Genomic DNA, 17241 nt, shown 5'->3' with positions numbered 1-17241 from the left:
AGTCAAGCTTGTGCTCGGGGTGAGATAACTCAATGTTTGTGTGCACACTGACGGTCTGAGCATGGGCACGGCCAAAGGGGACAACGTCCACTTAATGAAATCAATTAGAGCATGAAGGGCCCGTCGAAGCCTCGTCTGGAAAACAACACGATGGAACAAACTCCAACAATAGATTCTCTTTTTGATGAGTCACACCAATGATGCATGAAATACAGACTTTCGCAACAACACAACACATCTAAGCAAGATCATATTCTGATCTTCATACTCCTTTTGAATACACTTTTTTAAAAGCTTGCAATACTTGCATTTGAGAAGCTAAAACTGGTCAACGTTTGTATTTATAATTCTATTCAATGAATCAGTAAGTCTTACTTGTGTACTTCTGTGTGTATGTAGTGGAACCTAAGTCTCTGAACTTTTGTGTATCCTCTCCTGCTGGGACGTGTTGGGTTTCTCCCTCGCCCCATCTCTCTCCATGGCCCAAAGTACCAATGTTCTGCCATGTAATACAAACCCCATACACACTGGAGGAAAGTGTGGGGGAGCCACTGACACTTGATTACAATTTAACGAGCAGTTGCAGTGTGCTTATGAATTTACGGTCACGTTTCTCGTTTGAGGGAGCAGAAATCGAATATACAATCTACAGAGTAATCTCCCTGAAGACCTCGGGAGGTTTAGAGCCCCCGCTACCCAAATGTCTTTCGTATCCATTTATAAAGAAACACTGCGAGCATTAGAGATGGCACTTCACCGTCCTCAGCAGGAAGCAGCTTTTCTTGTTTTTATAAGCAAAGAGCTACTCCCACATTCTTATGGTTCCTTCATGCCATGTCAGGCTTTGACATCATCCTGCAACGTCCACAGATTACATAGGCTGTGGCTTTGTGGACTAAAAGAGGCTGAGATATTGTACCGCTGAACTACACCCAGCTTTACTCTCTTCCTCCCTCTCTCCCCGTCATGGTCTCCCCCTCAGCGTCCCAGAGTAGGATTAGGCCCGGTGCCCAGTGGTGACACAAGGACACCGAAGCCAACAGGCTGTTGGGCATGAATTTAGGAACTGAAGCCGGTTGGCGGAGGAGAAAGAAGTGATGATAGAGATAAAGGAGGAAGAGGGGAGAATGGACAAAGTGTAGGAACAAAAGAAAACACTCAGAAGCGGCGACTGAAACCCTAAACTACTGATAAGAAGGCTAAACACAAAGACATAGAAAAACTCAGGTATGACATTCAGACAAAAGGGGACAGAGTTCACGTTCCAGGAGAGACACAGTCATGCTAGGATTATACTGTGTTGGAAACAGATTTGAACAAGACTAAAAGTTTAACTTGCAGCCCTTTTTAGACACCGTGGGTTGAGGTAAATGCTTACATCAACATGCCAACATGCATACTATCAAATTGTTTACATGCTAATGCTAAGCAGGTTTGCCATGGTCACAATCTTACTATAGCAAGTAAGCATTAAACAGAAAGAACAGCTAAGGCTGAGGCAATTACTTAGTCAAAGTATTGCACATTATAGTAACCCATTTTCATTCAAATCTATTTATGGTCTGAAATATGAACTAAAAATCACGTTAACCTTAAAGGTCCCATGTCATGCTTTTCCGGTTATTACCCGTTCCCTTGTGTGTTATGAAGCTTTTTATGCATGTAAACGGTCTGCAGAGTCACAAACCCTCAAAGTACACCCTGTAGCGAGTAAAACTCGAACACAGAAAAGACCAGTGTCTATGCTGCCCCATACTGACGTAACGCTGCGGAGCTTCGCACACACACACACACACACACACACACACTCACACAGCCTTATTTTTTTCTCAGCCGCGGTGCTGCGCGGAGCTCCGTACACACACACACACTCGGAGATCAAGCTGTGAGTGTGTGTGTGTGTGTTCAGGCTGAGCCCCGCGGTGTCTCGCTGGCTCGCAGACCCCACGCAGCAACCAGGAAACTACACCAGTAATCCAGCTCACACTGTCCGCTCCAGCAGCGAGCCCCGCAACGTCCCACCAACACGGCACCCAGACCCCACGCAGCATTCTCATCTGTTTGTCATTACTGGTGTCATTTCCTGGTTGCTAACAAACGCCATTGTAACACGTAATCACTGATGTTCCGCTGTAACGGTGGTAGACTCATCAGAACAGAGTGGGCGAGCTGACCAATCAGAGCACAGTGGGCTCATAGGGAGGGGGGGGGGGGCAGGAGCTCCAACAAGCCGTTTAGGACAGAGAGTGAATACACATGCTATACAGAGATGCTGTATGAGAAACCAATGTGAGTTTGGAACATTGAACAATGTAAATCTATTCTAGTAGACCTCAACAATGGAATTATGATCAGTAGAAATAGCCATGACATGGGACCTTTAATATGGAACAAACAGAAAAGACCAAGAATCATCATGGGCCCTGAAGACATTGTTTCTAAATCTATAGATATTTTACAGAAGAGAAACGTTAGACTTGCTGATGGTGATTCCAGAAAAGTAAAGGTAATCAGATTAATTACCAAATCTCTGAACCAATAGGATTCACCCTAACCATAAACATATTTATCCGAACTCCTTCCATTAAAAAAAATAATGAAAAATGGTCAGCCTCATGGTGGTTTTAGAGGAAAAGTCAGGAGATCAATAAAGTCATTGGGATTCATCCACTGGGGACCAAGTATGTCTTCCCAATCCATCCCAATAAGCAGCCGGGACAGAAATGGTGGACCGACCCACATTTCCATCCCTGGAGACTTTGGATTATTGCATCACATTACTATAAAAACCACCCACAGAAAACAAAGCGTCCTCCTTATCTGTAATTGCCATGTACGTGTGCATGTATGAGTGTAGGAGAAAATACTGATAAAATAATCAAAGTGCATTGCAGAGGAGAATTTATTTGTATGGAAAGATTCCTTTGTTTTCTGTGAGCAAAAAAACGCGTAAGCCCTAAAATCAACCATCTTTGTTCAACACTCCTTTTCGCGGTTTTGCGTGAACTTAGTGGTTGCATTTAAAGCAGGACGTTTTACATCAGATCACCGTTATTATGCAAATAAACCAGACAAGAGATATCTCCACAGTTGTGTGCTGCTTGTCCAGTTTTGATAAAGTTCAGCATCCTTTTTGTCTGGGAGTAAAAATGTGGTTGATTTTGAAACGAGGCGTCACTTATTTTACTACAAGATATATCTAGGCTATATATAGTCTGAAATATTCATTATGTTTCTAAATGGACACAAATCCTGTCAAAGGGTCACTGCCAGCCTTCTGCTTAATAGTTTCACAAATCCTCTCGCTCTACGTAGATCATGGGGTCACGGAGAGGGGCTCCATTGTCATAAATGTATGTACTGTCAGTTTAATGGCTGCCCCATTCCCCGGATTACAGATCATTACAATGACAATAGAGTGACCTTTATCTCGCTTCCAACATTATGCTCTTTATGAGTATCACTCTGCGTCTGCTGACCGACCCATCTGTGCTGCATGTATTAATTCCTTCTCTTCTCCTGTAACAGAGATTAGGATTTCCTCAGGGAGGCAGAAATTGAGCTTTCCATAAAGCAAAGAAATCACATTTTTAACACTGATCTAATTTCCTACTTTTCCCGGCTGCACGATAGCTTCCTGAAGGACAGCAGGAGATAGTCAAAGTGTAGGGTAACTCATAAAACAAAAAGGGACTGATATATATTTGTAATCAACATAGAAAGAGCTTGAGCTCGCCACAGATACATACAAATGTTGTGTTGGATGTCCAGGCAGAAATGAAAAAATGTAAAATGACGCAGCTGAATGTACAGCCACGGTAAAGTCAGCAAACTACATATCAAAATAGAGATTATGAGCTTTAAATATATTAACTGACTTACTTTTAAAAAGGAAATCTATTTGGACTTTCCAAGAAAAACAACATCTCACTTAATTCTGAAATTGTAAAGTATTAAAGTACCAACTACATTATTAAAGTAGGAATGTATCAGTGTTAAATGATCATAGACTTATCAATGTTAAATGAGTATACTATATCATATGAAATGAACATACTAGACTCATATTACCTCGTTCATACAATACGCTGCTTCTCGTTTAATTAAAAAGACACCATGATGTCCACACTACACAAAGATGAACTTCAATACGAAAAGCAAACTATTCCTTGTTAACAACGCCGTCTAATTCCACTCCTACTCGTACAATATGAACAACACACTGTTTGATATTGAATCACTTACAGCGTGGGGATTGTTGGCCCATTAGGCAACATATGAGAGAGAGACGAGCAGAGGAATTAGTCTCAGCTCATGACTGTTCGATCACATTTAAAGAAGATGTGGCTTTTTATCCCATTTGTAAAGATGTGACTCAAATAACACATGTTGGTGTCGAGTGATTGACTCAGGACTTTGAAATTGACTATGCACCCTGAAATGTATTTTGTTTTAATAATATATTTGACTAGAAGTGCATCCTTAATTTAATACCTTTAGAGGTGTTTTACAAACCTTGATTCTGTATTACATAAGAACACTTTTTGATTGTACTGGAAAGCGAATACATCAGACGCACCGGATTAATGAAAATGACCCTGCAAGCCACAATGAAAGTCACGAATTAACACCTGAGTTTGTTCTTTTTTATCTGCCTGGAGATTATGTTAATGATTAACATGTAGGTGTTAACGTTTACACACAGAGTTATGACGTCATGCCAATATATTAATGATTAAGCTGCAGTGTTGTTTGCCAATGTTCCATTATGCCTTGAAGTAAACCTCATACAACCTACTATAAACTAGCTTTTATTGGTATTCTACACCAACTTCCTGGAGTCTAACTGCCATGGGTCATGTCAAATTTGTGTGAAAGCATGAATAATGTCCTTGTATTTAGAACATGATTCATGCTTTCACATGTATTTGACTCCAAGTATTCTCAATATTTACAAGTAGTAACGAGTTTGACAGCGAGACTTGAAGGGCCGAGTCTTGACCTCTTGACAAAATACCTCGCATGAAGGCTACAACTCATGTTAAAGCCAAACACGGTAGGTTAGAAAGTAACCAACTATTATTTTGATCTGCTGTCTCATTGAATTGCTTAAGTGTTTTTGTGATTAAATAGTGTAAATAGTATAGTGTAAACAAACAGCCAGCAGGTTCCCACATTCCAAGTTAGGACATAGGTCTAATCCTATTCATTTCATTTCAAACCTTTATTTATCCAGGTGTATCCCATTGAGATCATTGATCTATTTTTCAAGGGAGACCTGCTCAAGTAGTTTCCACATGAAACATTAAAACATAAACAGAACAACAAAAAGGACATCATACTGCATCATTACAGGGATTACAATTTACATAACTATCCACATGAACAGGTACCAACAGCTTCCGATTGAGTAGCATCCAACCGAGCTTTAAAAACATTTAGTGGCACCAGATTGCTCAGTTTCCATTTCAATTGCAGACTATTCCAAGACAGTGGAGCTGCGCATCTAAATGCTATCTTCCCTAAGACAGTCCTAGCAGTTGGCACATTTAATAAAACCACAGCATGCGATCTCAGGCAGTAGCCACTTACAATTCGCCGTGAGATCAGGGAGCAGATGTAGGATGGAAGTTTCCCTAACATGGCTTTGTATATAAAAATGTACCAGTGACTGAGCCTCCGTACAGTTAGTGAAGGCAGACCAGCCCTTGCATACAGGGTACAGTGATGGGTTAATGCTTTACAGTTTGTCACAAATCTCAGTGCACTGTGATACGCAGCATCTAACTTGACCAGGCAATTGGCAGGTGCATTCATATAGATCAGATCACCATAGTCCAGCACAGGTAAAAAGGTCACAGTGACTAGCCTTTTCCTGGCCTCGAGCAAGAAACAGGACTTGTTCCTGAAGAAGAAACCTAGCCTAACCCTCAGTTTTTTAAGCAGGTTATTGACATGACGTTTAAAAGTGAGACAGTCATCAAGCCAGATACCAAGGTATTTGTAACAGGTAACCACTTCAAGTTTTATTCCTTGCGTAGTTACAATATCTAAAACAGGCTCTGGTGTCTTTTTAGCTTTTGAAAAGAGCATTACCTTGGTTTTATCAACATTTAAAATAAGCTTTAGTTCAGAGAGCTGAGTCTGAATAATGTTAAAAACAGCTATTACTTGTTTCAGTCAACATAATGTTAGTTCATAGTGGACTTAAAATGCATTTACACTTTCATCAAATCATTAAAGGTTGTGTATATGTGTGCTTCTGTAAAACTGGCTTTTTGTCAAGAGGACAACAAATGCAGAACTGGATGTTGGACTACAAAAAGTCATCGCTGGAATAAAAAAACTGCTACAAGTAAATGTCCAACATTAAAATTGTAATTGTAATTTACAGACTTTGTTTTGGGATAAATGTGAGGGAGACAAATAATAAAGCAGCATTAAGGAAAAGTGATCAACTATAGTACAAGTAGCCCAATCCAATGAGTACTTATCTGAATTATGTAAAGCATTTTGAATCACAATTTGTTTTCCTTAAGACTTCTTAACATGACGTAAGATAAGAAGTTTCTGCTCAGGCTGCTCTATTATCACACCTTCCCTCCACATACCTGTCATTGCTGCGCAAACCTTTCAGAGTTCTCCTTTACAGAGGGTGTGTCTGCAGGAAAAGGTGTGTCATAAAAGTGTACAAGCACCAAAACCTCCACCTTCAAAGTTACTTGAATAATTACAGCGAAAATACAATATATGAGGGGGGGGGGGGGGAACATATCATTGTCTCTATAAGAAAATAAAAGTGTGGACAATTAATGAGCATCTACTCCAGACAATCAAGAAAGACAATGCCTATTGGAAATAATGGAAAGGATAAAAGGTGTAGTTACCACAAAGAGCCACTAGGAACATTGACAAGCTCGGCATGTGGCAACAGTCGCCAATCTATGGTGTTATGGCAAATGTGGTTCATTATTGCGATTTAAACAATGAGCTCCGACACAGGCCACGCGCTGTAGAGGTGAACAAGTGTGCTTTTTAAATAAGTAAACAAAGAGCACAAGTGAAGAAAATAAGTCAAACAAAACAGATGTCTTGGAGAACAGAGATGCCTAAAAAAGCTGCTATAGTAGCCTGCGCTTACAGGCCTTTTAAGAAGTGCCCTATGTAAATATTACAAAAAGGGTAAAGGGGTTCATTTAAAGTACTTCTTTTTGTTGTAAAAATGAAAAATAAAGCCATTTAGAGAGTGCTTTTTTCTCCTAACACACGAAAGGCAGCACAATGTCTAGTGAAACACATCTGAGTGGACAAAGACCCAGCGTCAAATCTAGAAAGTGAGTCTAGCGAACTACCGTTTTTTGTGTCCCAACTTTTACGACTGTTTGGGGTTTTAATTTGCATGACAGAAAAAACTAAACAGACATTTTAACAGCGCTTTTGTAGTCAAAGTAGCCCGTCCAACTTACACAGTTCATCTGCGGTTACAGGCTTACCTTAGTGCTCACTCCAGAGAGAATGGGCAAACGGTCACTCTGCCGAAATGAAGACAGAAGAAGAAGAAGTAACTGAAACCGCGTAAAAACGACAAAAATAACGTTTAAATCCACATATCCTTTGGGTTTTTACTATGTCTTTTTTCTTTTAAAACATGGACTGAGTACTGTGTAACTGCTCGACCTATCCTCGTTTGTATTTCTGTCGCAGCCTGCCTCGGTGGTGCCTCTCCACCTCAATCACTGCTTACAAGCTGGTAAGGACGTACAATCCACTTCCGGTCTCAAGTTTCAAAATATAAGCAGCACTTGGATGGCAAACAGAACATTTTATAAATAAGTATAAATGCCATGGTTTATAAAACAGTCCTGACCTCAAAATGCTACGTGAGTCAAGCAAAAGCAGAAGAACTTGAAGTATTCAAAGTACTCATTAGGCAGTCCTATATCAGTAATATCGAGTTTTATTTTGATATTATTCTGTATTTTATCTAGATAGTATTGCATAATATACACACACAAAAACAGACAACAACATGTACTCAAGGTTCATATCATGTACTATGTTGCAGTATGTTAGTACCTGAACTTCTACTCTACTACATGTCGGAGAGAACTGTATTTAACTTTCTACTTCTCTAATTGATATGAAAACTTTAATTAATATTAACACTTTGCAGATCTAGATCAACAACAAGTTGAACTTATATAGTTTTAACTGTTAGCAACCCATCAATGTATAAGATAAAATAGATTTTCTCCAACTAATTATTGCATCGCTTATTATAAAACAGTAATTAGTGACTATTCTGCAAAATAACTCGGCTTACTTTTGGTACTTGAAGCACATATTGATTCTTATATGTTTTCACTTAGATTTTGAATGCAGGATTTTTTAAATAATTATCTATATACATTTTGTTCCATTCAAAAATATTTAGCAAGGGGAAGAAAAAACCTTTGTTTTGAAGAAACATCACGTGGTTTCCGGTGTCTTCAGTTAGCTTGATCACCGGTTCTGTTGGTGACGTCACCGACGCCGGGACTGGTACAGGACAGTAGCTTCCTTTCAATTGTTGTCTTTCTTTAACTAGTAATCAGACTGCAATGCAATATTTAATAACGTGTCAAATTAAAAGTCAGATGTTTATTGAAAGAATGTCTATCCTTCATAGTGTTTATTTGACAGATCGTCTACAGGTTTCTATCTTTCTCGGTCAACTTGTATATATTTTAATTTGTTGTTCTGTTGGATGTTTTATTTTAAATGTTTATATTTTGTATTTGTTTGTTTTCTACTCTTTTTATTTTCAAATTATGTGCAATGCAGTGTTTGAACGTGCTGCTGTGACGAAAGCAATCCCAATTTGAGATCAATAAAGTATATCTGATCTTACTATCTTTATCCTGAGGGCATTATTAACAAACAAAACCTGAAAAAAACAGGAACAAATAAAAAAATGTAAAATGAAATTGAGGGATTAAGGTGTTTGGAAACTAATAAGCAACTTGCATTCACTCAATATTGTGAGCAATCCCTAGGAGTCATTTGGGGTGAAGTGTCTTGCCCAAGGACACAACGACTTCACTGGGGATTGAACTAGTGCTCCCCTGATCCAAAGATCAATACACACAGTAAGTTATCCAAATACTGGAAAGCATCCCAAAATGGTTGAACAATAATGCAGGAAAAGAAAATATGTTCTAGTGTTTAAATATCTGAGAATCTGTGGTCTATTGAAATATTAGAATTATTTATATGAAATCAAAGCCGATATACACCGTCCTCTGAGCTGTACAGCTTCTATCTGCATGGACCGTCTAACCAAAGAATTATTCCCTGCCATAAAGTCAAGTTCTACCAAAATTACTTCACACATCTAACACTTCCCCTGGTGGTTTCACTGTTAATAACACATTTTTAAGGTACAAAGACTTTTGCATCAAGGATTTTTTTTAGCCCAAAATGTTCTGCCAGGCTCTGGATCATAACCTAGGGTCTCACAGTGCTCCGGATAAGGACTCCCTGCTTTATACAGCAGCTTGTGCAGGTGGGATTGATTTGGACTGATTGGATCACATGACCTTTTTTTTTATTTAGACATTTTATCTATTGTACACTTTGACATGAGGAGGAGAGGACTTGTCAGAGGAGATATTGTAAAAACATCTGTTGAAACTCATCACAGGAAGTGACATTCCAATGTCTTACATCTGTTCAGAAAACACAAGGCTACCAGGGCAACTGGGGTCAGGTTTCTTTAATATGTCCTTTAGAAACCTAAAAAGCCTCGGTACCTTTCCAACTTTCCAACATTTCAGGGTTTTTTCCCATTTAAAAAAAACCTCCAATCAAACAACAAAACGGTTATCTCGATTGGGACATTCCGGCTATTAATTCATCATTTCTGAACTGTGGCTGAGAGGAAGAGCTGTTGTCTTTGAGTCAGAAGGTGGTGGGTTCAATCCCAGCCATGCCGTTTTCATGTTGATTTATCCTGTGTATTGTGCTGCTTGTTAAATGTGTGTGTTATCTCACTGCTATGGTGGAGAAGAGCTTCAAAACCTAAAATCTCAAACCTGTTAGAAATCCCATCCCTTACACTCCTGTTACTGTGGTTTTTTCACATTTATTTATCTTGTATTTTTGTATTCCTCTATTTATTCCTCTATTTATTCTGTATTTATGCATTTATTTATGTGTTACTTATGTCATGTTCTGTCCTCAATACCTGCTTTTGTCTTCTGCTACTGTATGCTGATGTTAAATATGGAGAAATTGTCCCCACCACTTTTTCTAACAAAGTGATCGCATGGTAATGATAATGATTGATTAATAATGGGGATTAAATGCTTTGCTCAAAGGTTACAGTTACATGCAAAAACCCCATCACAACAGTGCTTCGGTCATTTCATACTTCAAGTGCTTTTATGAGTATCTTAGATTACTAATTTGATTACTGCAAATACTCATTCGTTGTAAGAGTAACTTTTTTAAAGTGTGGTCTACAACAGCAGAGGTACTCATTAAACTGAGCGCCCTCAAACCTAACAAGGCCACTGGCCACGACAATATCCCCTCCAAATTCCTCAGAGACACAGCAACCGCCATCTCACCAGTCATAGCTCACATAATTAACCTCTCCATAAAACAGGGAAAAGTACCCAAAGACTTCAAAATTGCAAGAGTAACCCCCCTGCACAAAAAGGGCAGCAAATTGGACCCAGGCAACTACCGCCCTGTTTCTATACTTACCTCCATCTCGAAAGTCATGGAAAAAATAGTATATGAACAGGTCGAAAAGTACCTCGCAGAAAAGAAACTAATCTATGAATTTCAATCTGGCTTTAGAACATCCCACTCCACTGACACATGCCTTCTTTATTTGAACGACCACATCAAACAAGAGGTGGACGAGGGTAAATACTGCGGCATGGTGATGCTGGACCTACAAAAGGCTTTCGACACTGTCAATCACCCCATTCTGATTGACAAGCTAAAAGCAATTGGTTTTGATAAACTATCGGTGAGCTGGATGCAATCCTACCTGGAGGGGAGAGAACAGATGGTGGAGGTAAACGGTACTCTGTCCCCCCCCCTCCCAGTGAGCTGTGGTGTTCCACAAGGAAGCATATTAGGTCCGTTACTGTTCCTAATTTATGCAAATGACATGTCATCAGCATGTGACTGCAACTTGTTCCTGTTCGCGGACGACTCAGCCCTGCTGGTCTCTGACAGGAGCAGATTGCAGGTTGAAAAAACCCTCAGCTCCGAGCTCGGCAGAATCTGCACCTGGCTCGCCGATAATAAATTATCATTACACCTGGGTAAAACAGAGTCCATTCTCTTCGGTTCGAAACATAATCTCAGCAAATCCGACGACTTCTCAGTTGCAGTGGGTGACATTATTGTCACAAGTAAGAAGGAAATTACATACCTAGGATCTATTCTTGAGGCAAACCTCTCCTGTGACAAAATGGCATCCAATGTAATAAAAAAAGTCAATCAAAGAACTAGATTCCTATACCGGATCTCCTCTCTGGTAAACAAAAACACCCTGAAAACTCTGGCAGGAGCACTCATTCAAGGGTACTATGACTATGCTTGCACGTCATGGTACCATAGCACCTCCAAGGCGCTAAAAATAAAACTTCAAACATCGCAAAATAAACTGGTCAGACTACTGCTTGACCTTTCATCTAGAACCCACCTCACCTCTGCCCACTTTGACAACCTAGGATGGCTTAGAGTAGACGACAGAGTACAGCTACTTGCAATGGGCCTGGTCTACAAGATCCACTACACCTCTATGGTACCAATGTACATGTCAAAATTCTTCCCAAAGGTCAAGGAATACCATGATCATAACACCAGAGGGAGCTCCACAAATCATGTAAAACCCAGATTTGGCACAAAAAAAGGGGAATACACGTTTCGCAATTATGCCACATCAAGGTGGAACGCTCTTCCCACAACTGTAAAGGAAAGTAAAACTATACTTACCTTCAAAACCTCTCTTAAAGAGCACCTTCGGGGGAAAGCATTGCAAAACTGGCCCCGGTAATGGTACAAATCTCAACCTGTCGTACAATGGACAGCTTCCCCCCCCCATCTATGTATATACTCGCATTTTAGACTCTGTTACTAACTGTATATCTGTAGACTTGGTATGTCTTAAATGTCCGGTTAGGATGTATTAGAACGAAATCTAAAATGAAAATTGTAAATAAGCCATCTGTATGTAAAAAACCACCTGTATGTAAATTGTAAATAAGCCATCTGTATGTCAAATATGTCTTATATGTCTTAAATGATATGATGAATTGGAAATGGGGGACCCTGATGTAAACAAGACGAAAGTCTTTCTCTGGTCTGCATCCCCTTAACAATTGTATGTTTTGAGCTGTACTGTACTGTACCCAATATACAAGCTGTTAATAAACTTTTCAATCAATCAATCAATCAGTCTTCCAGTTACTCTGACTGTGTCTCCCTCTGGGGGGGCTTTACGGTAAAGACAAGGAAGTGGGAGAATAGGCCCTCAGCAAATTCAAAAAGTACAATGAAATATGGCCCACAAATGAAACTTGTGCTTTTCTTACTTCTTAAATATGTAAAAATATATTACACAGTAGTATTCATGTGTTTATAAGACCACTTTTTAAATAAATTCAGTCAATTCATGTTGAAAACATTTTCTAACAAATCTTAGTTGAACAAAAAAAATCCCAATGACTTATTTACACAACAAGCTTGAAATACACCCTTCCTGTTTCTCCTTATTATAATCACTCTGAGGCTTCTGTTTTAAGGGATGAGCTGCCAAGAAGATAAATGAAACCCTATAGAGAGCTGTGATGAAGGCTGTTTTTTATTTATGTATCAAGCCTAATTGACCTACATTTTGCTAACTTATAACTTAACTTACGAGGCGATATACCTCACCTCTATAAGTGGCCCAGCCCTTCGTATATTTTTCTGTATGTGGCCCTCGGTGAAAAAGGTTTGGACACCCCTGGTGTGTACAGGATGTACAGATGTGGCGAATCACTTGCTTCTGCCTGGCTCTAACAATTGACCAATCCTGCTTCAGACTGAGGTTAGGACCGCCCACCTCATTAGCATACGGACACAGAAATACATAAATAAATAAATGTAAGTGAACGTAAATGTAGAAATATATTAAATATATATAATAATTTGTGTACTGTTTCATTCTCAGCTTGTATTTATTTATTTATTTATACATTCATTTATTTATTTCCATATTTATTTATTTATTCTTGTATTTATTTATTCCTGTATTTATTTCCACATTTATTTATTTATGTATTATTTTATTTATTTATAAATATATTTATTTATTTATAGTCTATGGAAGCCAACATTTCAGTTTTTTTATCATGATGTGTCATCTATCATGTCAAACACATTCAGACATTACAGATGGCATAAAGGTTTAATGAAGGAATCAACCAAAAAAAACTAAACTATGATAGAGGATAACGGCCATATCAAGTTTTTGGATCTGACTTTAATCTCAGACCTAAAAAAATCATTCACAGATGGCCTCTTTTGTTGAAAACTGTCTTGAATATATTGTCAGTTTTTAACTTGGAATTGTATCCATTTAATGAAATACATCTCATAACAAGTTAAAACCACGAAAAACAGTAAGTAGGGCTTCTTAAGAGGTCATTTAGTTAAAGAATATATTGTCTGTTTTTACCATGGTGTTTACTCAATCAAGTCATACATGTATTAAATTAAATACAAATGGTTTCTTATCAAACTTTATATTTGTCTAATTTTTCCAATGTTTATCATGAGAAAAAAACTGAAAATGAAGAACTTAAAACCATAGTATTACATAATTTTGTAACCATGTATTTAAATAATGTCTATCATGTGCAATATGTGCAAATACGATATGATATACTTTATTGTCCCCGTAAGGACATTTGTTCTGGTCTCCATCCTGCAGTTCCACATACATGTACATATACAAACATAGTAAACATTAAAATACATACACATATCATCACTCATACACCGTTTGCACAAACACAATACACAGACGCACATACTGATAATGGCGACCTATTGCACAACCCTCATGGTCAACATTTAAAAAGTAAATTTCCTTTCATTTCATTACATGTGAATGTTAAGAAGCTTAGTGGACATAGGTAGGAATGAGTATGTGGTGGGATCAGACACCATTTTTTGTGCCTGTCTAATAATGGACTGCTCATATATGTTTTGGAGAGATGGATGTTTTTTAACCCCAATAATTTTCATAGCAGTCTGTACCAGGCGAGCGATATGTGACTTTGACTGCACTGTCAAGTTACCATACCAAGCAGTGATACCATACCTTATGATGCTCTCCAACACTGCATGATAGAACAGTAACATGAACTTCTGCTCAACTCCGTAAGCCCGGAGTCTACGCAGAAAATACAATCGCTGTTGAAGTCTAGAGCACAGACCTTCAACATGCACCTTCCAGCTGAGTGTATCTGAACACCAAGGTACTTATAGGAGCTGACCTGAGCTATGGGTTCATTGTGGATAACCACCGGCCTAAGGTCACCCACTGCCTTTGGGTCCCACACCATCTCCTCAGTCTTCTTCACATTCAGCACAAGATGGTTAAAATCACACCACTGCACAAATCTCTCTATTTCAGAGTGATAAGCCGATCCCTTTATAAGTTGGGAAAGCTACACTAATGCATATCATTTTATTGTTCCTTGTTCCACAGCGCCTCCACATGTTTAATCTTTATTCCTACACTGAAAAAGGAAAGTATTTTTTGATACTCCTCTTAGATTTTGGGGTCCAAAAAATGTAAATGCTAGAACAGAGTTTGAAACAAAACTTCTAATTCTAGAGTAAAATATTTAAAAAAAACAAAAATATATTTGGCTCTGCTATCACCAGGGGGCAGAGCATCCCTGCAGAGAAGTTAAAAACTGTTACCATCATTTGTACCCTGACCTATATGACACAAGTGTAATTAAATAGTCAACCTACGGGTGCACGTTTCACCCAATTCTTCTACTCTCACCCGACTTTCATACTTCAATAATTCAATTTGATTACAAAGTATTTAGTCGAGGAATTTCAAGCTCATGCTTATTACATTAACGTTTTCTTTTAAACCCAGCTGACCCAAGGCTAATTGGAAAGAGCTGAGTTGCACATACAGTCATAACAGGCATAATTCGATTTTATGGTTGATTTTCATTTCCCATAAAATGACTTGACATCTGTGCGACATGCTGTATAGAAGATTCAACGCTGTGGTAAAAGTGCAACATTATCTGAAACCTCTCCAACCTCTGTTAAGCCTGAGGAGAGCTTGACTTTTAATCAAGGCTGAGTAGCACTTGTCAACACTTTATCTGCCACAGCTATAACCAGGATGTCTTCCATTTTAGATCCACGCTCCTCGTATTCCCATCCCACTGAATGACTGCTGGGAGCCCACAGCTGAGCTATAGTTACGCTGATGAAACTAAATGTTTATTTTGGCAGAAAGGCGCCATCCTTAAGAGCACCTGTTTGAGGGTGGTGATGTACGTGATGAACCGGCGGCTCCTGTGCTATGTTTGTTAGTCTGAGGTCTGCAGGCCCAGGGAAATGTGAATCACACACATGGTTGGAGATTTGCAAGATGAAATGTACCTTCTTATCTCCCAACCTTTTTTAGTGGGAGTAATGCTGAGGACAAAAGATCTGAAAATAAAAAGTTAGGGAAATAAGTCATGTCTATCTTAACCCTTAGACAAATTATTGAATTAACTGATTTAATCTTGGGAATACATTTGAATTTTTTTAACACACTGTTATCAGTTATTAAACGTTATCGAATATACCAAGAGAATGTGGTCCAATAAAACAACCCTGCAATAAATACATTTGGAAACAATTTATGTTATCTTAATTCGTTATATAAATCATTGATCATTGTATTAGTGTGCTTCATTTGATATTTAGTTCATTTAAAATTCTTTCAAATCACACAATGACCAGAGTAACTTGTAACCACATTGTTATATATTATAACGTTGACTGATGATATGATTATGAAAAAAGTCAAATTACCATTAATCGTGAAGTATTAGGATTTGACTTAAAGGGCCCTATGATGCTGATTTTCAGGTTCATATGTGTATGTTGTGCCTCTACTGTGACATGTTTACAGGCTTTAATGTTCAAAAAGCTCTTTATTTTTCTCATACTGCATGTGCTGCAGCACCTCTTTTCACCCTCTGTCTGAAACCAGAGCCCAGTCTGCTCTGATTGGTTAGCTGGCCGGCTCTGTTGTGATTGGTCAACCTCTTAGAGATGTCCCGCCCCCTTAGCCTATCACGTACAAGTTATTGGAGCGCTAGACAATAGAAGCGCTTAGTGATGTCACATGGAGGCGTTTCAGACAGGGGGTGGTGTGATATTTGTATACATATTTGTATATTTGTATTTTTGTATTCGGGATTGTTGGAAATGTTATTTCGATCTCTCTGTCTGTACACACAAACTGAAAGATTGACATTAAAGTTGACTTTGAAAGGGAAAATCAAAAAATCACAATAGGGCCCCTTTAAGTCATTATACAGTAAAATGCTTAATAATGTTTAAATATTTTCACACAGCATTATGCCTATAGATTATCATGGCATCGTGCATTAAAACAGACATATTTCTAATAAATGATTACTGAACTATTCATGTCAGCAAACTCATTTGGCTTGTTTTACACATTTGAAAACAAATCGTGTTAAAATCTTTCCGACACAACACAAGTAAAACAACTCTTTCACCAAACCTAATGGACTTTGTGGTCAGAGTAGCTGAATAATAAAAGCCCAGCGGCATTACAAAGTGGTGCTTTTAGGCACAGTTGGCCCTCAGCTGCCACCACATCACCAGCTTTGGTCTTCCACCAGCGCCTGAATCTTTTGGATCTGTATTCTGGGACATGAGGTTTGGTGCTAGCTGCCAGAGTGCCACCATGACAGCTGCCCTTGATTTGCAACGGACAGAATTAGTAAGATAAATGCAGCCTGAGACAGAGGGGCCCAGTTGTTGTCCAGATAAGTGAGGTCAGATGAGACTTCAGCCCCTCTAAGTGATGGGACCACGTGAAAAACAAATAGAAGTTATTAAGACTGGGCTTTTAGTGGGACTATAGACAATGAGGCGTCATACAAAGGGGATACAAATGGTAGTTAACAATTT

The 17241-nt window shown here is 38.7% G+C and overlaps 1 protein-coding gene across 1 annotated transcript in view; it reads right to left on the bottom strand.

Moving 5' to 3' along the window:
* The window catches only part of nck2a (NCK adaptor protein 2a), a 40281-nt gene extending 32567 nt beyond the window's left edge, over positions 1–7714 (bottom strand). The window contains exon 1 of the mRNA XM_034128829.1: positions 7494–7714. The gene's annotated coding sequence lies outside the window, so the exon portion shown is untranslated. The remainder of the gene's footprint in view (positions 1–7493) is intronic.
* Between the last annotated feature and the right edge of the window lie 9527 nt (positions 7715–17241).

This window comes from Trematomus bernacchii, unplaced genomic scaffold (genome assembly GCF_902827165.1).
Source record: "Trematomus bernacchii unplaced genomic scaffold, fTreBer1.1, whole genome shotgun sequence".
Lineage (NCBI taxonomy): Eukaryota > Metazoa > Chordata > Actinopteri > Perciformes > Nototheniidae > Trematomus > Trematomus bernacchii.
This window is presented reverse-complemented; position numbering and strand designations above follow the sequence as displayed.